At 39.4% G+C, this 16398-nt stretch overlaps 1 pseudogene; it reads left to right on the top strand.

Annotated features, from left to right (window-relative positions):
* Positions 1–8892: 8892 nt before the first annotated feature.
* On the top strand, positions 8893–9045 carry LOC111759613 (U1 spliceosomal RNA; annotated as a pseudogene).
* The last annotated feature ends 7353 nt before the right edge of the window (positions 9046–16398 follow it).

Consider the following 16398-nt stretch of genomic DNA (forward strand, 5'->3'; position numbering starts at 1 on the left):
ATTGTGACTCATTCACTGCTTGTTGGGACTTGGTAGCAATCCCTTGATGCCAGGGAGTCTCTTCCCCAGAAGTCATTTCCCTTGGGGGAATTAATTGCATTTATATGCTGAGTTTTGGCTTAGAGAGGGGCTGCACTGGAGCAACAAGGAGGCTCCCAGTAGGTAACTCTTAGGCATCCTACAACACTAGGCCAAATTTCAATTTAGGAGCAAAGGTTCATAATCACAGTCATCAGTATCAGTGGCCCATCAATGGCCCATCCTCCTCCACTAGTCATTGCCCCTATACTTGGGAGATTATTCCTGCTCCATTAGAGAATGTGGCAGAGCTCCCCAGGATGGGCATTTGATATTCTTTTGGTTACTGTGTGAATCTCCACCCACTGGGCAATGCCACATGAACCTTTGAACACATTTATATGCCTTATATTTATGCCCAGTGAAGCTCCTCCCATGTATCCCCCATGACTGACACCCTGCCCCACTGATCCTCCCCTGCCATGGTTGTAACACTTCTGTGATCCAAAACTTCTCTAAAATGAAGCCAGTAAAGTAGCCAAATACAATTAATAAGAAAATGAAATAATAATGATAGTTTTAAACATAAGAAATAAAATATAGACTTTTTTTAAAACTAAAAATAAAATAAAATTTTGGGATTTAACAAATAATGAAAAACATTTAAGAAAAAGATGTTTTTGACATTTTGCCTTTCATCACTTTAAGATGTGTTGTCTATATGTACACTGACATTTTCTTCCATTTGTTCCCCCAGTGTCTTACTTTTTCTCATTTTGTCTTCAAAGAATTTTTAGGCCACAGTAAAGTCACATAAAAAATACAGGGATCTCATTTACCCAACATCCTCCCTGTTTTCCCCTTTCCCATATTTATAACTTTTTAATATGTGGATGATACATTTCTTACAACTGATGAACACAGCTACTAGCCATGGCCAATAGTTTACATTATGGTTTACATTTTTGACCACTTTCATAAATTTTGATGATATTTAACATGGCCTGTATCCATCATTGCACCATCATTTAGAACACTTTCATCACCCCTAAAATACCCCCTGTTCCATCTATTCTATTCTTCCATCCCCCTCCCCTTGAAGGACAAGATTCATAATTGTTTGCAGCAACACCGAGGACTTGACACACTGGTCTGTCCTCCCCTATTAGGCACCACCCATGCTCTCAAGAGACTCCCATCCCTCTATCTGAGAACATAGTGTGACTCCCTAGGATGGGAGTCCAACTCCTTCCTGCTCTTTATGTGAGTGTCCACCCACTGATACAACACAGTATGGCAAAATGATCTCGCACATTCCCTAGAAGCCTACCCCAGGTGCACCCTGACCTGAATGCCTCCCCATCGAAGACCCTAAACCAGTAACCCTTCCTTGTATATCGCCAAAAGAGCTTTCCCAACATTGTAGTCTCAACTATGTACCCACAGATCCCCAGTGTTCACCAGCTCCCTCCCCCAACACTCTCCCCAGTTCCATGGACCATTCAACACACCCTCCCCACCCTACCCCCTGTCAAACTTGCACCACCCAACCCATTAGTGTCACTACACCCCTGTCATATCCCTTCACTGCACAAGTACACACTTCTACCTTATTGTAGATTTTATCCTTATAAACTTCTTCTCTCTTTCTATTTCCTGTAAACCTATTTACCAGACTCTAATTCTGTGAGACTGCTCAATTTGCTTTATTCTTATCAGTGAGGTCCTTCAAATATGTGACTTCCTTCAATCAACATAAGGCAGCCTACCAAATGAGAGAAAATATTTAGTAAACATGTATCTGATAGGAGCCTAATATCCAGCATCTATAAAGAAGTCCTACAACTTGAAAAGAAAAAGACAACCCATTTTAAAAATGGGCAAGTGATTTGCATAGACACTTCTCCAAATAAGAAATACAAATGGCTAAAAACAACATAAAAAGATGCTCAATATCACTAGCTATTAGGGAAATGTAAATCAAAACTGCATTAAGATATCATTTTATACCCATTAGACTGGCAGCTATTAAATAACAGTGGACTACAAGGGGTGGAGAAGGTGTAGAAGAATGGGAAACCTGGTGCACTGCTGATGGGAATGTAGAATGTTGCAGTGATGTGGAGGACAGTTTGGCAGTTGCTCACAAAACTTACTATAGATCTGGCATATGATCCAGCAATTCCATTTAAAAGCAAGGACATTAACAGATAAATTGCACACCAATGTACCTAACAGCATTGCTCATTATTGCCAAAAGTTGGAATCAGCCCAAACGCCCATCAACAGATGAATGGATAAACAAAATGTGGAATATACATACAATGGAATACTACTCAGCTACAGGAAGGAATACAATACTAAGGAATACAGTACTAACACATGGGATAACATGGATGAATCTTGAGGACCTTATATTTCTTAATAGTACAATGATACACTATTTGTCCCTTTGTGTGGGTCTTGCTTCACTCAAAATAATGTCTTTTATGTTCATCCATGTTGTCATGTGCTTCATGACTTCATTTTTTCTTACTGCTGCATAATATTCCATCGTGTATATACACCACAGTTTATCCTTTCATCAGTTAATTGACACCTAAATTGTTTCCAACTTGTGGCAATCATGAATAAAGCCACTAAGAACATCAGCAGGTAGATGTCTCTTGGTGTCTCTGCTCTCAGTCCTTCTGGGTATGTAGCTAGTAATGGTATTGCCAGGTCCCACCACAAGTCTATGTTCAACTTCCTTAGGAACTGTCAGGCAGTCCTCCTCAGTTGTAGTACCATTCTATGTTCCACCAACAGTGAATAAGGTTCCTATCTCTCCACATCCTCTCCAACACTTACAGATTTCTGATTTTTTAATAGAATCCATTCTAATTGGTGTGAAATGATCCCCCACTGTGGTTTTTTTAAACAAATCAATTTTATTGATACATATTACTAAAGCATAAATTGATCCAAAGTATTCAATCAGTAGTACTTGGTGTAAACACATAGTTGTGCATTCACCACTTCAGTCATTTTTAGAGCAGTTTCATCATTTCAATAATAATAAGAAGAATAATAAAAAGAAAACAAAAATCTCAGCACCTCTCAACTCTTTATGCTTCTCCTGCCATGCATAGCTGCTATTCTTTTGCATTTTTTCTAGGTTATTTTTATTTATATTTTGTAAAAAGTTTTATATATACAATATCACCCATATTTGTGTTTTACATGAAGTTTTACTATGTTATACAGTCCCATGTTACAGTTTTTCACTTTCCTTCTAGTAATGTACATGACCTTGGACTTACCCATTCAACGACTGTCAAACCCTATATTATATATAGCTCTGCTAGTTACAAACACTATGATGTGCTCTCACTGTTTCTATTCATTTCCTAAAATTTCCAAACAACCTTTTTACCAATTTGCCACAGATTAACCCTCAGCTTTCCATTCTTTCTCTTCATTCTGTTTTCTGGTAACATGTATTCTCATTATTATTATTATTTTTTTAAAGATTTATTTATTTATTTAATTTCCCCCCCTCCCCTGGTTGTCTGTTCTTGGTGTCTATTTGCTGCATCTTGTTTCTTTGTCCGCTTCTGTTGTCGTCAGCGGCATGGGAAGTGTGGGCGGCGCCATTCCTCAGCAGGCTGCACTTTCTTTCACGCTGGGCAGCTTTCCTCATGGGCGCACTCCTTGCGCGTGGGGCTCCCCTACGCGGGGGACACCCCTGCGTGGCAGGGCACTCCTTGTGCGCATCAGCACTGCGCATGGCCAGCTCCACACGGGTCAAGGAGGCCCGGGGTTTGAACCGCGGGCCTCCCATGTGGTAGACGGATGCCCTAACCACTGGGCCAAAGTCCGTTTCCCTGTATTCTCATTATTAACTCCTTGAGTTTACACAATATATTTAGTTCATAATAGTGTAACCATACAATATTTATCCTTTCATGTCTGGCATGCTTTACTCAAAATAATGTCCTCCACATTCATCCATGTTGTCATATGCTTCATTTCATTTCTTCTTACAGCTGCTTAGCATTCCATCATGTGCACACACTATGATTGTTTGTCCATTCATCAGGTGATGGGTACATGGGTTGTTTCCAGCTTCTGGCAATTGTGCATAGTTCCAGTATGAACCTTGGTGTGCAGACATCTCTGTCTCGGCTCTCAGTCCTTCTGGGTGTACAGCTAGTAATGATATTGTCAGGTCACTTTGCAAATCTATTTACAACTTCCTTAGGAACTGCCAAACAGTCCTCCACAGTAGCCTTACCATTATACATTACCACCAACAGTGAATAAGCATCACTGTCTCTCCACATCCTCTCCAACATTTACAGTTTCTGACATTTTTTTGGCAGCCAATCCAATAGGTGTGAAATGAGATCTCATTGTAGTTTTAACTTGCATTTCCCTAATTGCTAGTGATGTTGAACATGTTTTCATGTGTTTACTTGTCATTTGTATTTCTTCCTCAGACAATTATCTTTTCAAGTCATTTGCCCATTTTTTAATTGTTTAGTTTGTCTTTTTATAGCACATATTGAATAACAGTGGTGTCAGTAGGCCTCCTAGTCTTGTTCTAGAACAAGTAGGAAGGCTTTGTCCTTCCATTGAGTTCAATGGTAGCTGTAGGTTTTTCATATATGCACTTTACCATATTGAGAAAGCTTCCTTCTATTCCTATCTTTGGAGTGCTTTTATCAAGAAAGGGTGCTATATTTTGTGGAATATCTTTTCTGCATCAATCAAGAGGATCATATGATTTTTCTTCTTCAACTTATTAATATGGCTTATTACACCAATTGATTTTATTCTGTTGAAGCACCCTTCCATACCTGGGGTAACACTCACTTGATCATGGTGTATAATTCTTTAATGTGCTTTTGGATTCTCTTTGCAAGTATTTTGTTCAGGATTTTTAAATTTCTATTCTTTAGAGATATTGATCTGGAATTTCTTCATTTTTTTTTAAAGATTTATTTATTTATTTGTTTCTCTCCCCTTCCCCCCCCACCCCCACCCCAGATGTCTGTTCTCTGTGTCCATTTGCTGCATCTTCTTTGTCCGCTTCTATTGTTGTCAGCAGCACGGGAATCTTTGTTTCTTTTTGTTGCATCATCTTGTGTCAGCTCTCCGTGTGTGTGGCACCATTCCTGGGCAGGCTGCACTTTCTTTCATGCTGGGTGGCTCTCCTTACGGGGCGCACTCCTTGCATGTGGGGCTCCCCTATGCGTGGGACACCCCTGTGTGGCAGGGCACTCCTTGCATGCACCAGCACTGTGCATGGGCCAGCTCTACATGGATAAAGGAGGCGGCGGGCCTCCCATGTGGTAAACAGATGCCTTAACCACTGGGCCAAGTCCACGGCCATGGAATTTCTTCACTTTTTTAGCATCTTTATCTAGTTTTGGTATTATGGTGATGGTGGTTTCATGGAATGAGTCTGGTAGTATTCTTTCTTTCTCAAGTTTTTTTTGAAGAGCTTGAGCAAAATTGGTATTAGATCATCTTTGAATGGTTGGTAGAATTCACCCGTTAAGGCATCTGGTCCTGGGCTTTTCATTCTTTGGAGGTTTTTGATGACTGTTTCTATCTCTTACAATATGTTGTGCTCTTCTACTTCTTCCAGTGTCCATGTAGGTGACTTATATGTTTCTAGGAATTTATCCATCTCCTCAACATTGTCTGTTTTTTTCATATACAGTTGTTCATAGTATCCTCTTATGACCTCTCTTATTTCTGCAGGATCAGTAGTAATGTCCCCTCTTTCCATTTCTGGTTATATTTATTTGTGTCTTCTCTCTTATTATTTGTCAGTCTAGCTAAGGGTTTGTTGATTTTGTTGATCTAAAAAAACCAACTTTTGCTTTTGTTATTTCTCTGTATTGTTTCTTTGTTCTTGATTTCATTTATTTCTGCTCTGATCTTTACTATTTCTTTCCTTTGACTTGGTTTGGCATTAGTTTGCTGGGGTTTTTTTTTTTTCCTATTTCTTCTAGACATGCAGTTAGATCTTCAATTTTAGGTCTTCTTTTTTAATCTAACACCATCTTTGCAGTGTCCTATAACCTTTGATATGTTGCGTTCTCATTTCATTCATCTCAAAATGTTTGCTGAATTCTCTTGCAATTTCTTTGAAATTGTTGTTTAATCTCCATATATTTATGAATTTTGCTTTTTCCATCCATTATTGATTTTCACTTCATTCTGTTATGATCATAGAAAGTATATTGTATAATTTCACTCTTTGTAAATGTATTGAGACTTGTCTTGTGACCCAGCAAACGTTCTCTCTTGGAGAAGAATTAACGAGCACTTGAAAAGTAAAGTATACCCTGCTGTTTGGGGATGCAGTGTTCCATGGGTGTTTGTTAAGTCTAGTTCATTTATCATATTATTCTAATTCTCTTTATTTACACTCTGTCCTGATGTTCTATCCAATACTGAGAGGAGTATATTGAAGTCTTCAACTATTATTATAGAGGCATCTATTTCTCCCTTCCCTTTTACCAGTGTGTTCCTCATGTATCTTTGGTCACTCATGTTAGGTGCATAAATATTTAGTATAGCTATTTCTTCTTGGGGAATTACCTCTTTTAAAATATATATAAAAAACAAAATAAATAAAATATAATGACCATCTTCATCCTTAATAGCAGTTTTGCACTTGAAATCTATTTGTCCAATACTAATATGACTACCCCAGTCTCTTTTGGTTACTATTTGCATGAAATATCTTTTTCCAACTTTTTACATTTAACCTGGTTGTGACCTTATATCTGAAGTGAGTCTTTTTAGAAAACATATAGATGGCTCATTTTTTAAAATTCATTCTATCAGTCTCTGTCTTTTGATTGTGGAGTTTAAGCCATTAACATTTAATGTTCTTACTACAATGGCATTACTTACTTCATCCCTTTTGTCCTTCACTTCTCTCATATCATTCTATTTTCTTTTTCCCCTTCAACTTACCCTTCCTAATAATCTTCTCTTCTATATGCTTCTCCAGTTCTCACCCATGTTTTTCCTTGCAGGCTTTAGCACTCCCTTTAGTATCTCCTGTAATTCTGGTCTTTTGGTAACATATTTCATCAATTTTTATTTGTCTGTGAAAACATTGAACTCACCCTCATTTTTGAAGTACAGTTTCGCCAGATATAGAACTCATCTCTCCTCCATGGTTTCTGATGAGGGTTTGGAACTTAAGCTTATTGAGTATTCTTTCTATGTATTGCTTTGTTTTTCTCTTGATACTTTCAGAATCCTCTATCTCTGATATTTGTCATCCTGAATAATAGGTATCTCAAGGTAGGCCTGTTCAGATTTATTGTGTTTGGGGTGCATTGTCCTTCTTGGATATTGAAATTTATGTCTTTCATAAGGGTTGGGTAATTTCCAATCATTATTTCCTCAAATATTCTTTCTCTCCCATTCCCAGTCTCTTCTTCTGGAGCACTGATAGTGTGCATAAACATTACCAATTTTTTTTTTTTATTGTATTTATTTCTCTCCCCTTCCCCCCCCACCCCAGTTGTGTGTTCTCTGTGTCCATTTGCTGTGTGTTCTTGTTTTTGTCCACTTCTGTTGTTGTCAGTGGCATGGGAATCTGTGTTTCTTTTTGTTGCATCATCTTGTTATGTCAGCTCTCCGTGTGTGTGGTGCCATTCTTGGGCAGGCTGCACTTTCTTTCACGCTGGGTGGCTCTCCTTACAGAGCGTACTCCTTGCGCGTGGGGCTCCCCTATGCAGGGACACCACTGCATGGCAGGGCACTCCTTGTGTGCATCAGCACTGCACATGGGCCAGCTCCACACAGGGCAAGGAGGCCCGGGGTTTGAACCATGGACCTCCCGTGTGGTAGACAGAGGCTCTATCCACTGGGCCCAGTCTGCTTCCCATCCAATTTTTATTCATTTTGCTGAGTCTCAGTTTCATTTTTTCCATTCTCTTCCTTTCTGTTCTCCTAACTTTTCCAGTTCAGATGTTGTGACTTTGAAAACATGAATTCTGTCTTAGAGCAATTAAAACCTGCTCATATTTGTCACTAATGTATTTTTTAAAAGATTTGTTTATTTATTTATTTCTCTTCCCTTCACACACACCCCCACCCCAGTTGTCTGTTCTCTGTGTCTATTTGTTGTGTCTTCTTTGTCTGCTTCTGTTGTTGTCAGTGGCACGGGAATCTGTGTTTCTTTTTGTTGCATCACCTTGCTGTGTCAGCTCTCTGTGTGTGTGGTGCCATTCTTGGGCAGGCTGCACTTTCTTTTGTGCTGGGTGGCTCTCCTTACGGGGTACACTCCTTGTGCATGGGGATACCCCTGCGTGGCATGGCACTGCTTGCGCGCATCAGCACTGCACATGGGCCAGCCCCACATGGGTCAAGGAGGCCCGGGGTTTGAACTGTGGACCACCCATGTGGTAGGCAGATGCCCTAACCACTGGGCCAAGTCCGCTGCCTACTATTATATTTTTAATCTCATTCATCATGTCTTTCATTCCCATAAGGTCTGTTACTTTTCTTTGCAGGCTTTCAAATTGTTCTTTATGCTCAGTCAGTATCTTCTTAATATCCTGTATTTCTTTTGTCATATTTTCTTTATATTATTTGGATTGATTTAGGAGAGCAGTGTGATTATCACTTATGAATTGTCTTAAATCCTATATCTCTTTAGGTCATTTCATTTGTTTCTTTGGCTGAGCCATCTCTTCCTGTGTCCTAGTATGACTTTTCATTATTTGCTGATGTCTAGCCATCTGAATATGTTGGTGAATTTACTCTGATGACCAAATTCTCTTTTGCTTTTTATTTTTTTCCACAGCTCTTCTTTGGTATTTGTTTCAACTTGTTCTACATTCTTAAAATTTCTCTCTACTTACCTAGCAGGAGAGAAACAAAGATCCTGAAGGTGGTTTTCCCCAGGGTAAGTCCTATCCATTGCACTCTGGATGTGCAATTTCTCCAAGTATGGGGAAATCTCCTGCCTAATTTGTGGTAGTGGGAGACTACATTTGTGTTCTCCCATTAAAAAAAAAACAAAAACAAATTGCCCATCTTAGGTTATCAAAATCGGACCAGGAACTCACTAGTGGGATACAGATTTTCTCCCAGGGGTTAGGATATATAGGATACAGAGAGAACGAGAAACTTCTTTTCCCATGCAATTTTCAGATGTGTCAGCAGATGGCGCTGAACAGCACACATTTCCATGGAGGTTTCAGTCTTGGCTTTCCTGTGTCTAGGTCTGTTCAGAGTTGAGATTCTTATTGGGCTCTGCTGGCCAAAATCACTGATGAAAAGCCTCCCCACCACCCCTCCATTTTGCCTTGAAAGAGCTGAAAGGAAGGAAGATATCTGTTCCCCTTTTAGTTAGCTGCAGTGAGCCAGGGATTTTATCCGAGCTTAATATCTTTGGGATGAGGGAGGGGACCCAGCCCAGACACTGTAGGCCTTTGGGAACTGACATAGGTTGTTTTGGGTTTTTCCTCCTTCTGTACCTTGCCCTCCTGGGATTTGTGTAACACTGTACTGCTGACCCCCAAAGCAGTTCCCTCAGATAGCTTTTGGCCCCTTCTCCATTGTTTTTGTGAGATATTTGAGTCTTGCCTACCTAGTCTAATACCATCTTTCCACACTTCACCTCTCACTTTAGTTGTTTTTTTAATCTCCCCTCTTGTGACTTTTTTTTTTTTTTGCATGCTGTCTGGTCTCTGTCCATTCATTGTGTCTTCTTCTGTGTCTGTATTTATTTTTATTTATTACCCCTCCCCTTTGTGGCTTGCTTGCTGTCTACTCTCTGTGTCCATTAGCTGCATGTTTTTCATGTTTTTGTTTGTCTCCTTTTTTTTTTTCTTGCATCACCTTACCGAATCAGGTCTCCACAGTGCTTGCAGACTGGGCAGCACTCTGCAGCATTTGCAGGCTGGGTGGCACTCAGTGTTGCTTGCAGGCCAGGTGGCACTTCACAGCAGGTGGGCCAGCCTCCTTTCACAAGGAGGCCCCAGGATGTGAACCCAGGGCCTCCCAAATGTAGACAGGAGCCCAAGTGATTGAGCCAAAGGCGCTTCCCTTTCATTTTAGTTTTGATTTGAATTTCCCTAATTTCTAATTATGTTGAGCAATATTTCATGTGTTTTTTTCTCCATTTGTATTTCCTCTTTGAACAATTGTCTTTTTCAAGTCTTTTGCCCATTTTTTTAAATCCAGTAGTTTGTCTTTTTATTATTGAGCTATATAATCTCTATATATCATGGATATTAAATAGCTATTTGATATGTGATTGTCAAATATTTTCTCCCATTGACTTGTCTGCCTTTTCACCCTTATGACAAAATCCTTTGAGGTACAAAAGTGTTTAGTTGTGAGAGTTCCCATTTATCTATATTTTCCTTTGTTGCTTGTGCTTTGCATGTAAGGTTTTTTTTTTTTTTTTTTTTTGCATGTAAGGTTTAAGAAACCACCACCCACCACAAGATCTTGAAGATGTTTCTCTACATCTTCTAGGATTTTTATGATTGTTGGTTTTATATTTAGACCCTGATACATTTTGAGTTAATTTTTGTGTAAGGTGTGAGGTAGGGGTCATCTTTCTTTCTTTTGGATATGGCTATTGTTTTCCCAGCACCATTTGTTGAATAGACTGTTCTGATCCAGCTGGGGGGACTTGACAGCCTTGTCAAAAATCACTTGACTGTAGCTGTGAGAGTTTATTTCTGGGTTCTTTATTAAGCTCCATTGGTCAATCTGCCTGTCTTTATGCCGACACTTAACTTCTTAATAAATCTTGCAATACTACTTCATGGATGTTTTCTTTCTTAAACGTCACAAAATGCCTGAAGGAAAGAATCTGTAATTCCATCAATACAACTCTTGAGCTGCTCTTTTTCCAAGAACTAGGATAGAAGAAGACATTGACATACATGATTTCTACTCCACATGAGTCAACAACTGGGAGAGTAGCTGTCAATAAAAATAGGTTATAATATATAAGTAGACCATACTTGGATGTTAGAAAAATAAATGTTTGTGAGCCCAGTGTAGGCACCAGTGTTGGATTTGAATATTCAAGAAAATCTTCCAAATTATTAACACCTAAGCCAGGAATTGAATGACATTCATGCTAGGTTTTTTTCTTTTTAAAAATTTTATTATTTGCGCTCCACACATCCATCCATAACATACACTCCATGGCTCTCAGCCTAATTACATAGTTTTGCATTCATCAACTCTGGCAAAACCGAAGGGAGAAATAGACATCTTTACAATAATCATTGGATACTTCAATACACCACTCACATCACTGGATAGAACAAATAGAGAGAAAATCAACAAGGAAACAGAGAGCTCGAACAATACGATAAATGAGCTAGACCTAACAGACATATACAGAACATTGCACCCAAACTCAGTAGATTATACTTTCTTCTCAAGTACCCATGGATCTTTCTCCAGGATAGACCACATGTTAGGGCACAATGCAGATCTCAATAAATATAAAAAGTTTGAAATTATACAAAGCACCTTCTCAGATCATAATGGAATGAAACTGGAAATCAATAATGGACATGAAGAAAGAAAATTCACAAATGTGTGGAGCCTGAAGAATACACTCCTAAATAATCAGTAGTCAAAGAAGAAATTGCAAGTGAAATCAGTAAATATATTGAGGCAAATTAAATGAGAACACAACTTATTAAAACTTATGGGATAAGTGAAGGCAGTCTTGATAGAGAAATTTATAGCCTTATATGACTATATTAAAAAAGAAGATAGAGGTAAAATTCAAAGATTTAACTGAACAACTAGAGAAACAAGAAAAAGAAAAGCAAACCAATCCTAAAGCAAGCAGAAAGGAAGAAATAATAAAGATTGGAACAGAAATAAATGAAATTGAGAACAAAACCAAAAGATGGTTCTTTGAGAAGACCAATAAAATTGACAAACCCTTAGCTACACTAACAAAGAAAAAAAAGAGAAAAGATGCAAATAAATACAATCAGAAATGAAAGGGGGAAATTTACACCTGACCCCTCCAAAATAAAAAGGACCATAAGAGGATATTATGAGAAACTGTTTGTCAACAAAAGAAACAACTGAGATGAAATGTACACATTCTTAGAAATGCGCATGCAACCTACACTGACACTACAAAAAAATACAAGAACTTAACAAACCAATCACATTTAAGATTGAATTTGTCATCAAAAATCTTCCAGCAAAGAAAAGTCCAGGACCAGATGGCTTCACAGATCAATTCTACCAAGTACTTCAAATAGAATTAACACCAATCCTATATAAACTCTTCCAAAAAATTGAGGAGGGAAAATTACCTAACACATTTTATGAAGCCAACATCACCCTAATAAGAAAGCCATATAAAGCTACTACAAGAAAAGAAAATTAGAGACAAATCTTTCTAATGAACATAGATGTAAAAATTCTCAGCAAAATACTTGCAAAGAGAATCCAGTAGCCTATCAAAAGACATATATATCACAACCAAGTGGGATTTATTCCTGGTATGCAAGGCTGGTTCAACATAAGAAAATCAATCAGCATAATACACCACATTAACAAATTGAAGGGGAAAATGCCCACAGTCATGGCAATTGATGCAGAAAAGGCATACAACAAAATTCAACATCCTTTTTTGATAAAAACACTTCAAAAGATAGGAGTAGAAGAGAAGTTCCCAATATGATAAAAAAGCATATATGAAAAACCCAGACCCAGCATCACACTCAATGGGGAAAAGTTGAAAGCTTTCGCTCTAAGATTGGGAACAAGACAAGGATGCCCACTGTCACCATTGTTATTTAGTATTGTACAAGAAGTTCTAGCTAGGGCAATTAGGCAAGAAAAAAATAATTAAAGACATCTAATAGGATTGGAGGAAGTAAAACTCTCACTGTTTGCAGATGACGTGATCCTATATTTAGAAAATTCTGAAGTACCAATGACAAAGCTTCTTGAGCTAATAAATTAGTTCAGCAAAGTGGCAGGATACAACGTCAACATGCAAAAATTAGTAATGTATTTGTACATGAGTACTGAACAGTCTGAGGAGGAATTCAGGTGAAAAATTCCATTTACAATAGCAATGAAATGACTCAAATACCTATGAATTCATTTAACTGAAGAAGTACAGGACCTATATGCAGAAAAATACAAAACAATGCTAAAAGAAATTTTAAAAGACCTAAACAAATGGAAAACCTTTCCAAGTTCAAGGGTTGGAAGAATATGTATCATGACAATATCAGTCTTACCTAAACTGATCTACAGTTTGCATGCAATAGCTATCAAAATCCCAACAGTGTACTTTACAGAATGAGAAAAGGCAATTGATAAATTCATTCGGAAGGGAAAGTGAACATGAATGGCCAAAAGCATTCTAAAAAAGAAGAGCAACATGGGAGGAATTACACTACCTGACCTCGAAACATATTACAGAGCTACAATGGTCAAAACAGAATGGTCCTGGCATAAAGACAGACACATCTATCAGTGGAATAGATTTGAGAATCCAGAAATAAACCCTGTTTTTGACAACCCTACCAAGTTCATGTTAATGGACAAAAGAGTCTTTTCAACAAATGGTGCTGAGACAACAGGATATCCGTAACCAAAAGAATGAAAGAGGACCCCTATCTCACTCCCTGTACAAGAGTCAACTCAAAATGAACCAAAGTCCTAAATATAAAACCTAAGACCCTAAAACTCCTAGAAGAAAGCGTAGGGAAACATCTTCAAGATCTTGTAGTGTTTGATGGTTTCTTTCCCTTTCACCCAAAGCATATGCAACGAAAGACAGTAAAGAAATGGGACCTCCTCAAATTAAACACTTTTGCACCTCACCAGACTTTGTCAAAAGGGTAAAAGGTAGCCAATTCAATGGGAGAAAATATTTGGAAATCACATGTCCCATAAGATTTTAATATCCAGGATATATAAAGGGATGTTACAACTCAACAATAAAAAGATGAACAACCCAATTAAAAAATGGGCAAAAGTCTTGAATAGACATTTGTCCAAAGAAAAAATACCAATAGCAAAAAAACATGAGGAAAAGCTCATAATCACTATGATTAGGAAATGCAAGTCAAAACTACGAGATATCATTTCACACCTATCAGAATGTCCACTATTAAAAAGACAGAGAAGTACAAGTGTTGGAGAGGATGTGGAGAGATAAGAATACTATTCCCTGTTTTAGAGAATATGGAATGGTACAGTCAGTGTGGACTGTTTGGCAGTTCCTAAAGAAGTTGAACATAGACTTGCCACTTGACCCTGCAATACCACTACTGGATATATATCCAGAAGAATTGAGAGCAGTGACATGAACAGAAATCTGCACACAGATGTTCATAGTGCCATTATTAACAATTGCGGCGGCTTGCTCGGTCGGTAGAGGTGGGGTCTGGCTGCGGACGAGGGGTGGGTCCAGCTCTGGACGAGGAGTCGGTCCCGCTTGGGACGAGGGGTCGGTCCGGCAGCAGACGAGGGATCGGTCTCACAGGGGTTGCGCGGTTCGGCTGACGGGGTCGCCCAGCGAAGCCGGCGACGAAGGGGTCGCCCGGAGAAGCAGGCGACAAAGGGGTCGCCCGGAGAAGCAGGCGACGAACTGGGGACAAGGGAGGCCAGGCCCTTGTCGGGGGCTCTCAGGACTGGAGGGCGCACGGCAGAAGAACCACCGCGGAGACAAGGTAAACACGCAAGTCCACTTTACTGAGGGAGAGGCAACAGTTTTATAGGGGCTGGGGAAGGCTGATTGGTTGAAGCCACGCCCTGTTCTGATTGGTTGCCGGCGAAAGGTCAGTGGGCGGTACTGGACAGGGGAGGGGTGGTGGTTAGGGATTGGCTGTCGCTGTTGCTGGGGGAAGGGGCAGGGTTTAGGGATTGGTGGCTGCTGTTGCTGGGGTGGAGGGCAGATTTGAGTTTCCCGCCCACGCCTGGCTGTTGCTGCTGTCGGGGGAGGGGAAAAGGGCGGGCTGGATTTTTCCGCCCACACCTGGCTGTTGCTGCTGTCGGGGGAGGGGAAAAGGGCAGACTGGAATTTTCTGCCCTGCGCCTGCGCAGGGAGAAGGAAGAAGAAGGGTGCCGCCCCACAAGGCATCGGGTGGCGCCATCTGGGAGGAGGGGCGGCCGCAGAAGCATGGCTGCCGAGAAGGGGAGACCCGAGGGCACTCTGCGCCCATGCCGAGCTTCCTTCAGGGGTGGCGGTGAGTCCGACCAGCCACCCTATTATGGGGGCAGCGGAATTAGGCCTACCGCGGCCGCTCCCCTGCCAGGCCAGCAAACCACACTTCAGCCCGAGGGGTGACCGCAAACAATTGCCAAAATTTGGAAACAATCCAGGTGTCCATCATCTGAGGAATGGATAAACAACCTGTGGTGTATTCACATGAAGGAATGTTATGTAGCTGTAAGAAGAAATGAAGTAGTAAAGCATATGTCGACATGGATAAACGTGGAGAATATTATGTTGAGCAAAGGAAGCCATCTGGCTATATTTGCTTTATTATGAACCAAATATATTGTGCAACATATTATATGATTCAAAAAAATTCTGTATGTATCCTGCACATTTGAGAAATGTATGTTTTTATTCAATTGTGAAAAGAATAGCATGAGAAAAATGAGTCTTTGGTGAATTGAATCAATTACTTATATTTTTTTAAGACTTGTATTTCCAGTACCATCAAAACACATGTTTTCTGCTGTCTTCCACAATATTTAAACAATTATAAACAAACAAACTCAAAATAAAAAATATACAGAGGAAATGCCTGTAGTTAAAATATATGGAAATTTTATATTTGTGACCATCTTCATATTGTAGAGGTAGATGTTTCCCATGTGGCCTCTCATCTGTGAGTCAGTAGATATCAGTTCTCTCTGCAGTTTGAAATAATTTTGGGATTTTAAAATTCTGGTGCCTGTCTCCCATCCCCAGAAATTTACACTCAAATTGCATGCAACAAAAGAAAAAAGGGATGAATGGGACCTCCTCAAGATAAAAAAAAAAAATGTCTGCACTTCAAAAGAGTTTGTTGAGAAAGTGGAAAGTCAACCTATGGCATGGGTGAAAATATTGGGGACAATTTCTCCAATAAGGGCTTAATATCAAGCATAAATAAAAAATCCTATAACTCAAGAATTAAAAGGCAACCTGTTTTTTAAAAATGGGCAAGAAACTTAAATAGACACTTTTCCAAAGAGGAGATACATACAAATGGCTAAAAAGCACATGAAAAGATGCTCAACATCATTAGCTATTAGGGAAATGCTAATCAAGAGTACAGTGAGATACCATATTGTACCTATTAGTGTTGTACTATCAAAAAAACAGAAAACTAAAACAAAATGTAATGA

This window comes from Dasypus novemcinctus, chromosome 7, assembly GCF_030445035.2.
Source record: "Dasypus novemcinctus isolate mDasNov1 chromosome 7, mDasNov1.1.hap2, whole genome shotgun sequence".
In the NCBI taxonomy this organism is placed as follows: Eukaryota; Metazoa; Chordata; class Mammalia; order Cingulata; family Dasypodidae; genus Dasypus; species Dasypus novemcinctus.